The following is a 14,399-nucleotide window of genomic DNA, read 5'->3' on the forward strand; positions in this document are numbered from 1 at the left end:
TGGGGTTTCGCCATGTTGACCAGGCTGGTCTTGAACTCCTGACCCCAGGTGATCCACCTACCCTGGCCTCCCAAAGTGCTATGTTTACAGGTGTGAACCACCATGCCCGGCTATTATTTATTTATTTATTTTTAGTAGAGTGGGGTTTCACTATGTTGGCCAGGCTGGTCTCAAACTCTTGAACTTGTGATCCGCCTGCCTCAGCCTCCCAAAGTGCTGGGATTACAAGCGTGAGCCACTGCGCCCAGCCAAGGTGGGGTTTCTTTATTTTATTTTTTATTTTTTTGAGACAGGGTCTCATTCTGTTCCCCACGCTGGAGTGAGTGCAGGGGCACAATCACGGTCCCAGGACTCAAGTGATCCTCCCACCTCAGCCTCCCTAAATAGCTGAGACTGCAGGTATGCACCACCACGCCCAGCTAATTTTTTTTTTCTTTTTTTTTTTTTGGTAGAGATGAGTTTTTGACAGGTTGCCCGGGCTGGTCTCAAACTCCTGGGCTCAAGCAATCCTCCTGCCTCAGCCTCCCAAAGTGCTAGGATTACAAGTATTAGCCACCATGCCTGGCTGGGGAGTATTTCTTAATGACTTAAGAAAACTTAAAAGAACAAACTCTTCAATACTCAGTCTGTGTGTTTGCTCCAAATTAGTAAAATTTGGCCATGAAATAAAAACTGGTTGGAGGCAGGTATGAGGAGTTGGCATCCCTTTGGTTGTTGCTAAAGTTGGGTAAGAAGGAAAACAGAAAACAGAGAAGACTGATAGTGAAGTCCATAGTGAAGTGATATTAACAGAAACCAGTGTAGTCCCAAGAGGGAAGGCTGGGGACAGAACTCTCAAAGCTATATACTCGCAAGGAAGCCACTAACTCCTGCCCACACCAGGCACCCCAGGACTGTGCCCTAGACCCTTAATAATGACAAATTTTTTCAAATCAGTAACCAAGACCCAACAACAAAAGGGTAATCACACATATGAAATGAATACCAACTCAGAAAATTCAGGGCTCCTGGGCATATCTCTCTTGAACCTCAACCTAGGATGCCTCCAGCCTGAATCACTTCTGAGCCCTTTGGGGATGGGGATCAGCCCTGAGTCCGGGCTCGGATACAGCTCACTAGAAGCACGTTCCCCACTCTTTCCTCCTTATCTGTAGGTGGAGGCAGCTGGGAGATTGTGGGTGATCCTCCACTTATTTCCAGTAGGTTCCTTTTGTCACCAGCAGTCTCTCCTCTAAAGCCAAGAGGAGTTGGGGAGAAGAGTCTGTCCTGGCTGCTCGACTCGCGCTGAGAAGACATCATTTCCAGGAAGCCTGGGCACAGATGACTCTGACCACTTTTCTTTCAGATTTCAGCGAGGACAGGCACTGTAGGGTCACTGGTTGGTTCTTGTTGAAATTCTGAATGCTTCCATTGCTTGAAAAGGGAAGTCTTAGAGTAGAGGCCAGAAGACAAGTCTTTCTACCTTCCCCAGGAGGAGGAGGTCACAGGTTAGGCCTCAGGGAGAAGAGCTGCTGGTCTTTTGCACTGGAATCAATAAGTCAGGGAGAGGATGAGAACTGGGATGGACCCAAGGCCTCTGCCGCCTTTTGTACTTGCGCTGTCCCATGTTTATTTATCTACCAGTTAGTTTCCCCCGGCATGGTGTGGAACTGTTGAAGTGCATGCAGGCTCCCCCCGGCCTCATCCCACTTCCTCCTCTCCAGGGAGACAATGAGGGGAAGGGAAAGCGTGGCACACTAAACCTGCCAGGGACCTGAGGTCCTGGCTCTGCTGCCCCCTGCTGCTAAGCCATCAATCGTGGGAAATTCGTCCACCTCTCTAACTTTGCCTCTTCCTCCTCCAAACATGGGGAAGAGAACCTCTACAAAGGGGTACAGAATTTGGATGACACATGTGCATTTTCCTGGGGAGATGGCTCTGCAGCTTTCACCAGAGGGCTAAAAGAGTTCCCGGACTCCAAGGGAAAAAGATCCAGTCTAAGGGCCCTGTTCTGTGGCTCCGAGCAGCACGGCAGCCCACTTCCTGGGTCTGTCGTTTACTGCAGGCATCCCTCACTGGTAGCTCAGACATCTCCTCAGACGCCCAGGGCTCCAGCCACCCACAACTATTATTCCTTTTTTTTTTTTTTTTTTGAGACGGAGTCTCGCTCTGTCACCCAGGCTGGAGTGCAGTGGCCGGATCTCAGCTCATTGCAAGCTCCGCCTCCTGGTTTACGCCATTCTCCTGCCTCAGCCTCCCGAGTAGGTGGGACTACAGGCGCCCGCCACCACACCCGGCTAGTTTTTTTATTTTTTAGTAGAGACGGGGTTTCACCGTGTTAGCCAGGATGGTCTCAATCTCCTGACCTCGTGATCCGCCCGTCTCGGCCTCCCAAAGTGCTGGGATTACAGGCTTGAGCCACCGCGCCCGGCCAACTGTTATTCTTTTTGCTCTAATCAACCTCTGTTTTAGGCTGCTGGGCCAGGAGGTCAAGTTCCCCTGTGGTGACACCACCACCTCTCGCCAACTGGTCCCTGTAGTGCATGCCCCACACAGCATGTGTGCCCACCCACAGGGGCAGGTGGATCCAAAGGGCACTGCTGTGGGCTGGGCAACTAAGACTCTAGCCTTTAAGACTCAGCTCAGCCATGCACCAGACAACCCAGGGTTCCTGTGAGAGTAGAAGCATCATCGGAAATTAACCCATTTGTTTCTGGTTTGCTCTACACACCTGTACCAGGCCCCAGCTGCAAACCTCTTCCTACTCTGAGTTCTTGGCTCAGATCCGTTGGCCAGACTGTGAGCTCCCTGAGGGTGGAGACTGTGCCTGGGTCAGGCTTGGATCACAGGGGTGTCCGCAGGGGCCAAGTGTTTGCTGAGCTGCAGAAGGGCTTTAAAGGAGCACCAGCAGGCATCAGTGGGTCTCCCAGGTCCTTCCTCTGGCAGGAATACTAACAATCAGGGCAGGAAGGGATTGTGAGGGGCAGCAAGGAGCTGGCAGTCAGCATCTACCTGTCAAGGCTCAGGGAACAACTGCTCTCCTCCAGTCCAAGCTCTTCTCATTCCCTCACTGTTTGGGTTGCCCCCTCCCCACTGGGTTAACAAGGGTGGAAAAAAGCCCCATTGCCCTCCCCCAGGGCTGCCATGGGAGGCCAAGGGGCACTTCTGCCAAAAAATGAGAAACGGGTGAGTGAGGGGTGCTCTCACCCCAAAGGGAGGTGAGTCAGCCCCACCATGAGCAGCATGACCTTTGCTTGCAGGCCACACAGGAAGAGAGAGGGAGTTACTGTGTCCACTACACACCAATCTACCTCCTCTGAGGACCACAAGGAGCCTCCACTGAATGTTCTTTACCTTCTGAAGATCTTTGCTTTGCTCAGGGTTCCCTTTGGCCATCTGGGAAGCCTACAGACCCCCTTCTCAGAATGCTGTCTTAAAATACATCTAAGACGGCCGGGCGTGGTGGCTCACGCCTGTAATCCCAGCACTTTGGGAGGCCGAGGCAGGCGGATCATGAGATCAGGAAATTGAGACCATCCTGGCTAACACGGTGAAACCCTGTCTCTACTAAAAATACAAACAATTAGCCAGCATGGTGGTGGGCACCTGTAGTCCCAGCTATCGGGAGGCTGAGGCAGGAGAATGGCGTGAACCTGGGAGCTTGCAGTGAGCCGAGATAGCGCCACTGCTCTCCAGCCTGGGCGACAGCGAGACTCCATCTCAAAAAACAAAGCAAAACAAACAAACAAAAAAATCTAAGGCACATACGATTTCTATTGAAACAATTATGTTGAATGCCAGTAGCCAAAATATTGTAAAAATTGTGATATATGTTCATCTTCATTAATGCATTGAATAACAAAATCTAGGAGAAATCTAATAATCACCTTACTTTTTAAGTGCAGATGAGTTTAAATGATATTTCAAGATACCCACAACAACCGTAAAATGACATGAAAAGATCTGATTTCTATGGGTGACAAACTCACAGGTACTGTTGATACTGCTGTGGTTTGACATTTACATTCATAACGGAAGAAAACACTCAATTTCAGCTGGAGGTTCATGAAAATTAAGGTGTCATTTATTCCCATTCGAGTTCATCAATTCCTCTGAATGCTCTCTGTGGAGCCACTGTAACTGCATCAGATCAGTCTGGTTTAGCTGTTATGTAACAAAGATGTGAGTTGTTTCCCAGTTGCCTTGGACCCTCGGGTCACATAACCTGAGTATACCCAGAGGAACCAAGCAGCCACAGGGGAACCCAAGTGGGGCTGAATGAAGAATCAGACATGGGGCCGGGCACGGTAGCTCACGCCTGTAATCCCAGCACTTCGGGAGGCTGATGTGGGCGGATCACATGAGGACAGGAGTTTGAGACCAGCTTGTCTCACATAACGAAACCCTGTCTCTACTGAAAATACAAAAAGTAGCCAGGCGTGGTGGTGCATGTCTGTAATCCCAGCTAGCTGAGGCACAAGAATCACTTGAGGCTGGGTGTGGTGGCTCACGCCTGTAATCCCAACACTTTGGGAGGCCGAGGTGGGCAGATCACGAGATCAGGGGATCAAGACCATCCTGGCTAACACAGTGAAACCCCGTCTCTACTAAAAATACAAAAAAATTAGCCAGGCATGGTGGCGGGTGCCTGTAGCCCCAGCTACCCGGGAGGCTGAGGCAGGAGAATGGCGTGAACCCAGGAGGAGGAGCTTGCAGGGAGCTAAGATCACTCCACTGCACTCCAGCCTGGGTGACAAAGTGAGGCTCCGTCTCAAAAAGGAAAAAAAAATCGCTTGAGCTTGGTGGGTGGAAGTTGCAGTGAGCTGAGATCATGCCACTGCGTTCCAACCTGGGTGACAGAGTGAGACTCCCTCTCAAAAAGAAAAAAAAAAAAGAAGCAGGCACTGCATGGCGGGATCCAGGATCTAATCGGCTCGACCTTTGGCATCAACCCATGGCAGGATCCAGTCGGATCATTACCCTATGCTTGTAAAACCTGACCCAGTCCCCAGCTCAGGGAGGTGCAGCTTTGGGACTTGTTACAAGTCATAAAATTCCCTTGCTACATCCTCCATGGTGGAGGTCATTGAACTGATACCCACCAAGCGACCAAATCCACCAGTTATGTGGATAACACTACAGGGTTATGAATCTTTTTCCTCGGTCCTTCCACATCACCGGGACAGCTTCTAGAGCAGGGATTCTCAAGCCTGGCTAACACAAGTATCACATGGTGAGGGATGCCCAGTCTCGCCCCTCACCACCTGAATGGAAATCCCCGAGGATGTGCCCCCACCCACATTCCATGTTTTCTAAAATTCCCCAGGGGATTTTAGATTCTACCAGGCAGCAAAGTGAAGAGCCAGTGGCAAGCGGAACAGAGTCAAGAGGAGCGAGCCCCACTGGACAACAGGGCCGGGTACTAGAGCAAACCTCAGCTCTGCTCCCAAGCCAGAGCATCATAGCCCCTCATCAAGACTTCACCTCCTAAGCCCAGCACAGTGGCTCATGCCTGTAATCCCAGAGATTTGGGAGGCTGAGGTGGGAGAATTGCTTGAGCCCAGGAGTTCAAGACCAGCGTGGGCAAGATGGTGAAATCCTGTCTCTATAAAAAAATATTTAAAAATTAGCTGGGCGTAGTGGCCCATGGCTGTTGTTCCAGAGACTCGGGAGGCTGAGGTGGGAGGATCGCTCAAGCCTGGGAGATCGAGGCTTCAGTGAGCCCTGTTTGCATCGCTGCACTCCACCCTGGGGGGCAGAGCAAGACCCTGTCTCAAAACAAAACAACAACAAAAGACTTCATCTACCGGGTGCCTTGGGCGACTTCACCTACTGGCTTGGCCAGGCCTTGTGCTGGGCACAGAGAGCACCAGAGATGGTGCTGGGAGTGTGTGTGTTGGATCTCTGTGTTGACCATGGCGCCCCTCCTCCACCCACACCCCTCCTGGCCTGGGGCTGGTGATGTTCTTTCTTGGGTTGGGCTCTTCGAGCTGTCACACCTGCACTCTGTCTTCTGAGCCCCATGCCGTGGTCCAGCCACAGTCTCTCGTCAACTCCCTCAACCCCAGGCCAGGCAGCACTCCAGGAACACCACCGATACTGTGTTCAATGAAAGTGACACCGCCTGGAGTTGTGCAAGGAGGTGGCACGCCCACTCCACCCCCAATTCATGCGCATTTCCTGAGGGCAAGCTCTGTGTCCAGTTCACCTCCCACTCGCCTCGCTAAAGAATTCCTTTCTGTTCTCTGCATCTCAGTTCTTTCGTAGGGGCAGCTCAGGGGAATTCCTGTGCCGAGCTCTTCCAGTTCAGCCACTGAGGATTCTACCGCACAACCCATTCACTTGTTTATTCATTTCAGTCCACAGATACTTTCTCAGTACCTACTTTGTGGCAGGCATTGCTCTAGGTGCTTGGGCTATATCCATGAACAAAAGGTACCCATCTTTGCCCTCATGGAACTTACAATCTAGTAGATGGCAGTGAGGGTGACAGAGACCCCGAATAACACATAATGCCTAAGGAAATTCTACAGCATGCCATGGGGGATAGGAGCAAGGTACAGAGGCGACTGGGAGAGGAGTGTATGCTCCTTCAGTAAGGTGGTCGGGGTGCTCATCCAAGAAGGAAGATTTGCAGGAGGTGAAGGAGGGAGCCAGGTAAGAAGCCCACGCACCAGCCACCAGGCAGTGGTGAAAGCGGAGGCAGAGTGAAAAGCCTCAGGCACATCCTGAGGTAAACAAAGAAGTGAGAGAAGGGGCTTTAGGACCTTGAGGTTTAAAGCCAGCAGCAAAGAAAAGACCAAATTCTGTTCTTATTGTCTGGAAAAGACAATGACAATGGCATTGGACTGCTCTAGCCAGAGCCAGGGGTAACCGGCCTCCACCCCAGCTGAACAATGGAGGAAGTACGGCTGATGGAAGTGAAACCCTTGACCAGAAGCCGGAGAAAGCTCCTCACCACCAACTTCCCCACTCCAGACCGGCAGCTCTGGGCCTAGGGGCCCGATACCCAGCTCCCAGCCCAGGCCGTGGCGGGTGAGATACATCGTCTGTCCCTTTCCTTGTGCTTTGAACTTACCGATCATATTCCTGCCTCAGGGGCTTGGTGCTTTTTCTCGTCACTGAATCACTAACCCAGATACTTCTGCGATTCAATGTCACCTCACAGGTGACAGTGGTCTTCCCTGCCGTTCTTTCCTATCGAAAATAACCCACCACCTCTACCGGCGTGTTCCTCTCCATGCCCCTACTCTGCTGACGCAACCCAACATCATATTACGTACTGACAGATGTCCATGTATTGATTGTCCGCCTCCATCACTAGGATGTGAGCTCCATGGGGGCAAAGACTGTTCATGCCCATCATCGTGTCCCTGGCATCGAGACCATTGCCTGGCACACATAAGCACTCTGTTCTGTCCCTATTTGGGGTTAGAAGATTCTGGAGAAATTACCTAAGCTCTACCCAGACTCTTTGGAAATATCTTTCTCACAAAATATACTCATCAATCATACTGGATTGAACACTGTCCCTCCCAAAATTCATGTGTACTGGAACCTCAGAATGTGACCTTATTCGGAAATAGGCTATTTGCAGATGTCATCAAGTTAAAATGAGATAATAATGGATGAGGATGGGCCCTAATCCAATAGCTGATGACCTGTTAGCAAGAGGGAAATTTGAACACAGAAGGAAGAGGATGTGAGACAGAGGGAGGACACCAGGTGACCGCAGGGCCCAAGATGAGTGCAGTGCTTCCGCAAGCCGAGGAGCACCAAAGATTGCCGGCAACACAAGAGGCCAGGAGGAGGGAAGGACGCGCCTCCCTCAGAGCCTGCAGCAGCAGCTTGGCCCTGCCAGCAATTTGATTTCAGACTTCTCGCCTCCAGAACTGTGAGGGATGTCACTGTAAGCCACCCAGTTTGTGGCACTTTGTTGGCTCAGCCCCAGGAAAATAATACAGCAATGTTACCTGGAGCTCCAGGCCCATAAGTGGCCAAAGATGGCTCACTCCATCTGCTGGGTGCCTATCCCTGGAGAGGACCCAGAAGCCTTACACATTACATATGTCTTTGCCCGAAAAGTGCCTTTTTTTTTGAGACGGCGTCTCACTCTGTAGCCCAGGTGGGAGTGCAGTAATGTGATCTCAGCTCACTACAACCTCTGCTTCCCAGGTTCAAGTGATTCCCCTGCCTCAGCCTCCCGAGTAGCTGGGACTACAGGCACGTGGCACCACACCCAGCTAATTTATTTTTTATTTTATTTTTAGTAGATACGGGGTTTCACTGTGTTGCCAATATGGTCTCAATCTCTCGACCTCATGATCCACCCACCTCAGCCTCCCAAAGTGCTAGGATTACAGGCATGAGCCACTGCGCCTGGCGCCCCCACCCCCAATTTTTTTTAAGAGATGGGGGTCCTGTTATGTTCCCCAGGCTAGACTCCAACTCCTAGACTCAAGTGATCCTCTGGCCTCAGCCTCCCAAGTAGCTGGGATTAGAGGTGTGCACCACTATATCTGGCTAGGAGCTTTCAACCTTTTTTCTTTTTCTTTTTTTTTTTGAAACAGAGTCTTGCTCTGTCACCACGCTGGAGTGCAGTGTTGCGATCTCGGCTCACTGCAACCTCCACCTCCCGAGTTCAAGTGATTCTCCGGTCTCAGCCTCCCAAGTAGCTGGGACTACAGGCACGCACCATCAGGCCCAGCTAATTTTTGTATTTTTAGTAGAGACAGGGTTTCACCATGTTGGCCAGGATGGTCTCGATATCTTGACCTTGTGATCCGCCCACTTCGGCCTTCCAAAATGCTGGGATTACAGGCATGAGCCACCGCACCCAGGCTTTTTTTTTTTTTTTTTTAAATGAAGGGTCTTGCTCTATTGAGATGCATGATTGTAGTGGCACAGTCATGGCTCACTGCAGACTCAGACTGCTGGGCTCAAATAATCCTCCTGCCTCAACCTTCCCAGCAGCTGAGACTTTAGGCACGCGCCACTGTGCCTGGCTAGAGCTTGCGATCTTGTCGGGAAAACACAATTTACAGCTTGTTCTGGTGAAGATTTCCCTGCCCATTCTCATAACTACAGCTTCCAGAAAGAGGAAGTGCTGGGCTTTCCATGAAAGGCCTACACTGACTTGAGAGGTCCGGCAGTGAGGCCACGCCTCCAGGGTGTCACCACAGAGCAGCAGGGTCCAGTCCCTACATAATGCCAGTCACATACTGCATTTCAAATGTTCTAGCCACACTTTTAAAAGGTAAAGAGAAACAGGTGAAATTAATTTTAGTAATATTTTATTTGACCTCAAATACCCAACTTATCTTTTTCTTTTTCTTTTTTTTTTTTTTTTTTTTGAGACTAAGTCTCTCTCTGTCACCCAGGCTGGAGTGCAGTGGTGTGATCTCGGTTCATTGCAACCTCTGCCTCCCAGGTTCAAGCTATTCTCCTGCCTCAGCCTTCTGAGTAGTTGGGATTACAGGCGCGTGCCACCATGCCCAGCTAATTTTTGTATTTTTAGTAGAGAAAGGGTTTCACCATGTTGGTCAGGCTGGTGTTGAACTCTTGACCTCGCGATCCGCCCACCTCAGCCTCCCAAAGTGCTGAGATTACAGGCATGAGCCACTGCACCCAGCCCCAACTTATCTTTTAATATATAATTAGTATAAAAATTAGTCATGAGATATTTTATGTTCTTCTTTCCTATTAAGTCTTCAAAATCCAGTGTGCACTTCATGTCTATAGCACCTCTCAGTGCACACCTGCTGCACTGCACATGCTCAGGGCCTCATGTGATGAGAGGTTGCAGCACTGAAAGGTGCAGTCACAGAGGCTTCTGGACAGACCAGCAGTGCTTAACATACGCCAGTGACCCCCAGAGCTTCCTGAATGAGCTTGGGGAAATCCATTCATTTCCCTGAAATTGTCAGCCAAAATTTGGATGTCTGCATTTTCTCTCCAGGAGAGGATTGATCATTTTATTAGATTTTCAAAGGGGTCTGCCCCCCCACAAAACGTTCAGGACCCCTGCGGCGGGTACAGATTTATGAGCTGAAGACTGCTTCCAGCTCCTTCATTTTTTTCAGTACAGGAGCCTGTGGACCGGGGAGGGGCAGGGTGTCTTACTCAAGGGATCACAGTTGCTTCGAGGCACAGCTTGTATTTGAAGCCCCCTGCTCAGGACTCAATCAGGTCCCTTCACTGTCCCCAGCCCTGGAGGGCAGCTAAAATTATTATTTTTTTTTTTCTTTTTTGAGACAGGGTCTTGTTGTGTCGCCAGGCTGAGTGCAGTGGCACGATGTCGGCTCACTGCAACCCCCGTCTCCCAGGTTCAAGCAATTCTCCTGCCTCAGCCTTCCAAGCAGCTGGAATTATAGGCGTGTGCCACCATGTCTGGCTAATTTTTGTATTTTTAGTAGAGACGGGGTTTCGCCATGTTGGCCAGGCTGGTCTCAAACTCCTGACCTCAAGTGATCCACCCGCCTCAGCCTCCCAAAGTGCTGGGATTACAGGCATGAACCACCGTGCCTGGCCTTAAGGTTCTTTGTTGACATCAGCAGCTGGAGGGCGGAGGGTGTAGGGGAAGCAGTTTCCACAGCTTCTTGCACCTACGAGAGTGACACATGCTGCCGTCTACTCAGTTCTCAAAGAAGTTTCCACAGAAAGGACACAACTTCCTCTTGTTTGCTCTTCCCCATCTGACTCTACCATTGGCCCGAGACTCCACCCTGCCACTCAGAGAGAGGCTCCCAGGAGAAATCCTTTATCCCAGGCCGAGTGCTAGGGCTCATGCCTGTAATCCCAGCATTTTGGAAGGCTGAGGCAGGTGGATCACCTGAGGTCAGGAGTTTGAGAGCAGTCTGACGAACATGGAGAAACTTCGTCTCTACTAAAAATACAAAATTAGCCGGGTGTAGTGCTGGGCACCTGTAATCCCAATTGTTTGAGAGGCTGAGGCATGGGACACGGAGACACTTGAACCTGGGACACGGAGGGTGCAGTGAGCCGAGATCACACCAGTGCACTCCAGCTTGGGCAACAAGAGTGAAGCTCCATCTAGGTCTCTAGGGACCTAGAGTGAAGGCTTTTTACAAGGTGGTCCCAGGATCTGGCTGGTCCTGCGAATCACCTGGGGAGAGGGGAGAGGGTGGAAACTCCAGGTGCCTGGGCCCCAGAGCCACTAACCTGAATCTCTAGGGAAAGGACCCAGGAAGCCTCTGCTGCTGCTGAGTCCTGGTGATTCAGCTTGTGTTCGCCTTTGGGTGTGGGTTTGGTTGTTCTCTAAGGAAGGTGAACTGGCTGAGGGGGAACTAGGCTTTGCAGTCATCTGAATTTTGAAGCCGGACTCCTGCCACTTTCTAGCTCTGTGACCTTGGGTAAATTTTAAATTCTTGAGTCTCCATCCCCTTACATGCAGAATAGAGAGATGAGATTAAACAATTCAGAGATGCAAGAGTCCTGCTCTTGTCCTCACAGATGGCGGCCCTCCAGGCCCACCCTCTGCTCCCCTTGCCCCCAGCCTCCTCCTCAGTGGCCGCACTATCTATCGGGGACATGTGGTCTAGTGGTTTGAAGAGTAACCAAATGTTTCAGATACCAGCACATTTTGGGTCAATATTCTTCCTTAAGTTTCTCCCAAGATGCCAAAATAAAGACAACCACAGTAGAGTTATTTTCTTCAATGGATGGAAAAAGAAATATTTCTGCAACCAGTTTTAGAATCTTGACATGATCCCAAGTGAAGGTCATGGTCTAGTTCTACCAGCAAACCTGGAATGCAATGCTGACCTGCAGGTTTTCTACAAAGCCAGCAGCTGGGATCTAGTAATTTCCATTGGACAGAAATGTGAATGTTGACCACTAGCCACACTCACTTAGAGATGATTTTTTTTTTTTTTTTTGAGGCAGAGTCTCGCTGTCACCCAGGATGGAGTGCAGTGGTACAATTGCGGCTCACTGCAACCTCTGCCTCCCAGGCTTAAGCGATCCTCCTATCTTAGCCTCTTGAGAAGCTGGGTCTACAGGCATGCACTGCCACACCTGTCTAATTTTTGTAATTTTTGCAGAGATGTCGTTTCACCATACTTAGCAGCTACTGCCCAGGCTGAGCACGAACTCCTGGGCTCAAGTGATCCTCCCGTCTTAGCTCCAAAAGTGCTGGAATTACACATGTGAACCACCACACCTGGCCAGATGATATATATTTAAAAGTTCATAAATCCGTAAGTAGCAAATTGTTTCAAAGAGTCCCATGTTGGGCTGGGCACATTGGCTCACACTTGGAATCCCAGCACTTTGGGAGGCCAAGGTGGGTGGAACACTTGAGGTCAGGAGTTCGAGACCAGCCTGGCCAACATGATGAAATCCCATCTCTACTAAAAATACAAAAATTAGGCGGGCGAGGTGGCTCATGCCTGTAATCCCAGCTACTCAAGAGGCTGAGGCAGGAGAATCACTTGAACTCAGGAGGCGGAGGTTGCAGTGAGCCAAGACCGTGCCATTGCACTCCAGCCTGGGTAACAGGGCAAGACTCCGTCTCACAAAAAAAAAAAAAAAAAAGGTCTCATATTGGATTCTTCCCAAGGATCCCCTGAGGTGGGGCAACAGGAGGAGCAACGACTTCCCCGACTCCCATGTCAGGTAGCTGATGTGGGGAGCAGGGAGCAGCTGTAGCAGCCTTGGGCTCCAGGACATCCTGACATCCACACCCTCCCTCCCTCCTCCCCTCCACTCCAAGCAAGTCAGGCTCTTCTGGTGTCTGAACACCACTGGACCGTGCCAGCTGGAGTCCTTGTCATCATGTGCAGCCTCTTCTCCTTCCTATCCCACTCATCCTTCAAGTCCTACCTCCACCATGAAGTTTCCAGGCCTCTCTAGCTTCCTGAGTTTGCAAGCTCCCTCCTGAGTTCTCAAAACCAGGGTTACCTGCCCCTCCTTCTTGACCCCCATTACTGCCAGCTGGAAGCAGGGTTCCCAGGGAGGGCCTGGACAGGGGCCTTGCACAAAGAAAGTGCTTGATAAAGCCTTACTGATTGCTATGTTACATACGTTGCACCACAGACTGGAAGCAGAAATTCAAATCAACTCAGGGCCCAGACAGTGGTTATATCAGCCTGAGCACTGGACTTGCACATTCTTGTTTCGATCAAGTCAGACGGAACCTGAAATTGCAAAAGAGAGGAAACAAGTGTTGCTACAAAATAGCCTAACCACAGTGAGACACATCTCCTTTGTTATCTGTATGACGCTTTTGGTTTCAAAAACATAGCCCTATTGCAAGATTAGTTCTCTGGGCCAGGAACTAGATCTTCTCTATTACTAACAGATCAGCTGAAGACAGGGAGGGGTGGGCCTCTACCAAGGGCCAGGACTCCCATCACATTCAGAAACACTTTCCCACAAATGGTCTTCCCTTCAGCAAAATGAATCACGAGGTCAAGAAGGAAGTAAGGAGGAAAAAAAGAATGCTGCCCAGGTGTATTTCTCCTGAGATATTCGCTTGTTTTATTTCATGGACAACAGTGTTACATTATGTAACTAATTCAGTTTCTTTTATCTCATTGGGTGCTAGGAAGCTCAGAGCCAATCCTGTGACCCACTAAAGTAAGGACATACTTTCTGTATTAGTCTCTACTGGCTCCATGTTATGTTTATATCTTTATTTTCCCTCTATTTTTCTCATCAACTTGCTGAAATTTGCCATAAGTCTATTGAGAATAAGGAGGAGGGTAAGAGGAGAAGGGGGAAAATGGTCCTTGCCCTTGAATAATGAAAAATACATAAGTAAGGAGATAAGTAACAATAACAAAAATAATATTATAGAAGTTAACATTTATGGCTGGGCACAGTGGCTCACACCTGTAATCGCAGCACTTTGGGAGGCCGAGGCAGGCCGATCACCTGAGGTCAGACATTTGAGACCAGCCTGGCCAACATGGTAAAACCCTGTCTCTACTAAAAATACAAAAATTAGCTGGGTTTGGTGGCAGGCGCCTGTAATCCCAGCTACTCAGGAGGCTGAGGCAGGAGAATCATTCAAACCAGGGAGGCGAAGATTGCAGTGAGCCGAGATCACGCCACTGCACTCCAGCTTGGGCGACAGAGAGAGACTTGGTCTCAAAAAAAAAAAAAAAATTTAAAAAGGAAGTTAACATTTATTTAGCACTTTTGCAAGGGACTGCGGCAGGTAACATTCATTTGGCACTTATGCAAGGGACTGTGGTATGTATCATCTCACTAATTTCCCTAACAGCCCCACCAGTCAAAGTACAGTACTATTATTTTCCCCTGAATTAGTATTATAGATGAGGAAAGGGAAGCTGAGAGAGGCTAAGTCATGAGGCCAAGATCACACGGCTAGAAATGGTGTGGCTGGGACCCAGTCCCAGGTGTGGGTAAGGACGAAGCTCAGCTTGTGGGCCCCA

The sequence above is a fragment of the Theropithecus gelada genome, chromosome 9, assembly GCF_003255815.1.
Source record: "Theropithecus gelada isolate Dixy chromosome 9, Tgel_1.0, whole genome shotgun sequence".
Classification (NCBI taxonomy): Eukaryota; Metazoa; Chordata; class Mammalia; order Primates; family Cercopithecidae; genus Theropithecus; species Theropithecus gelada.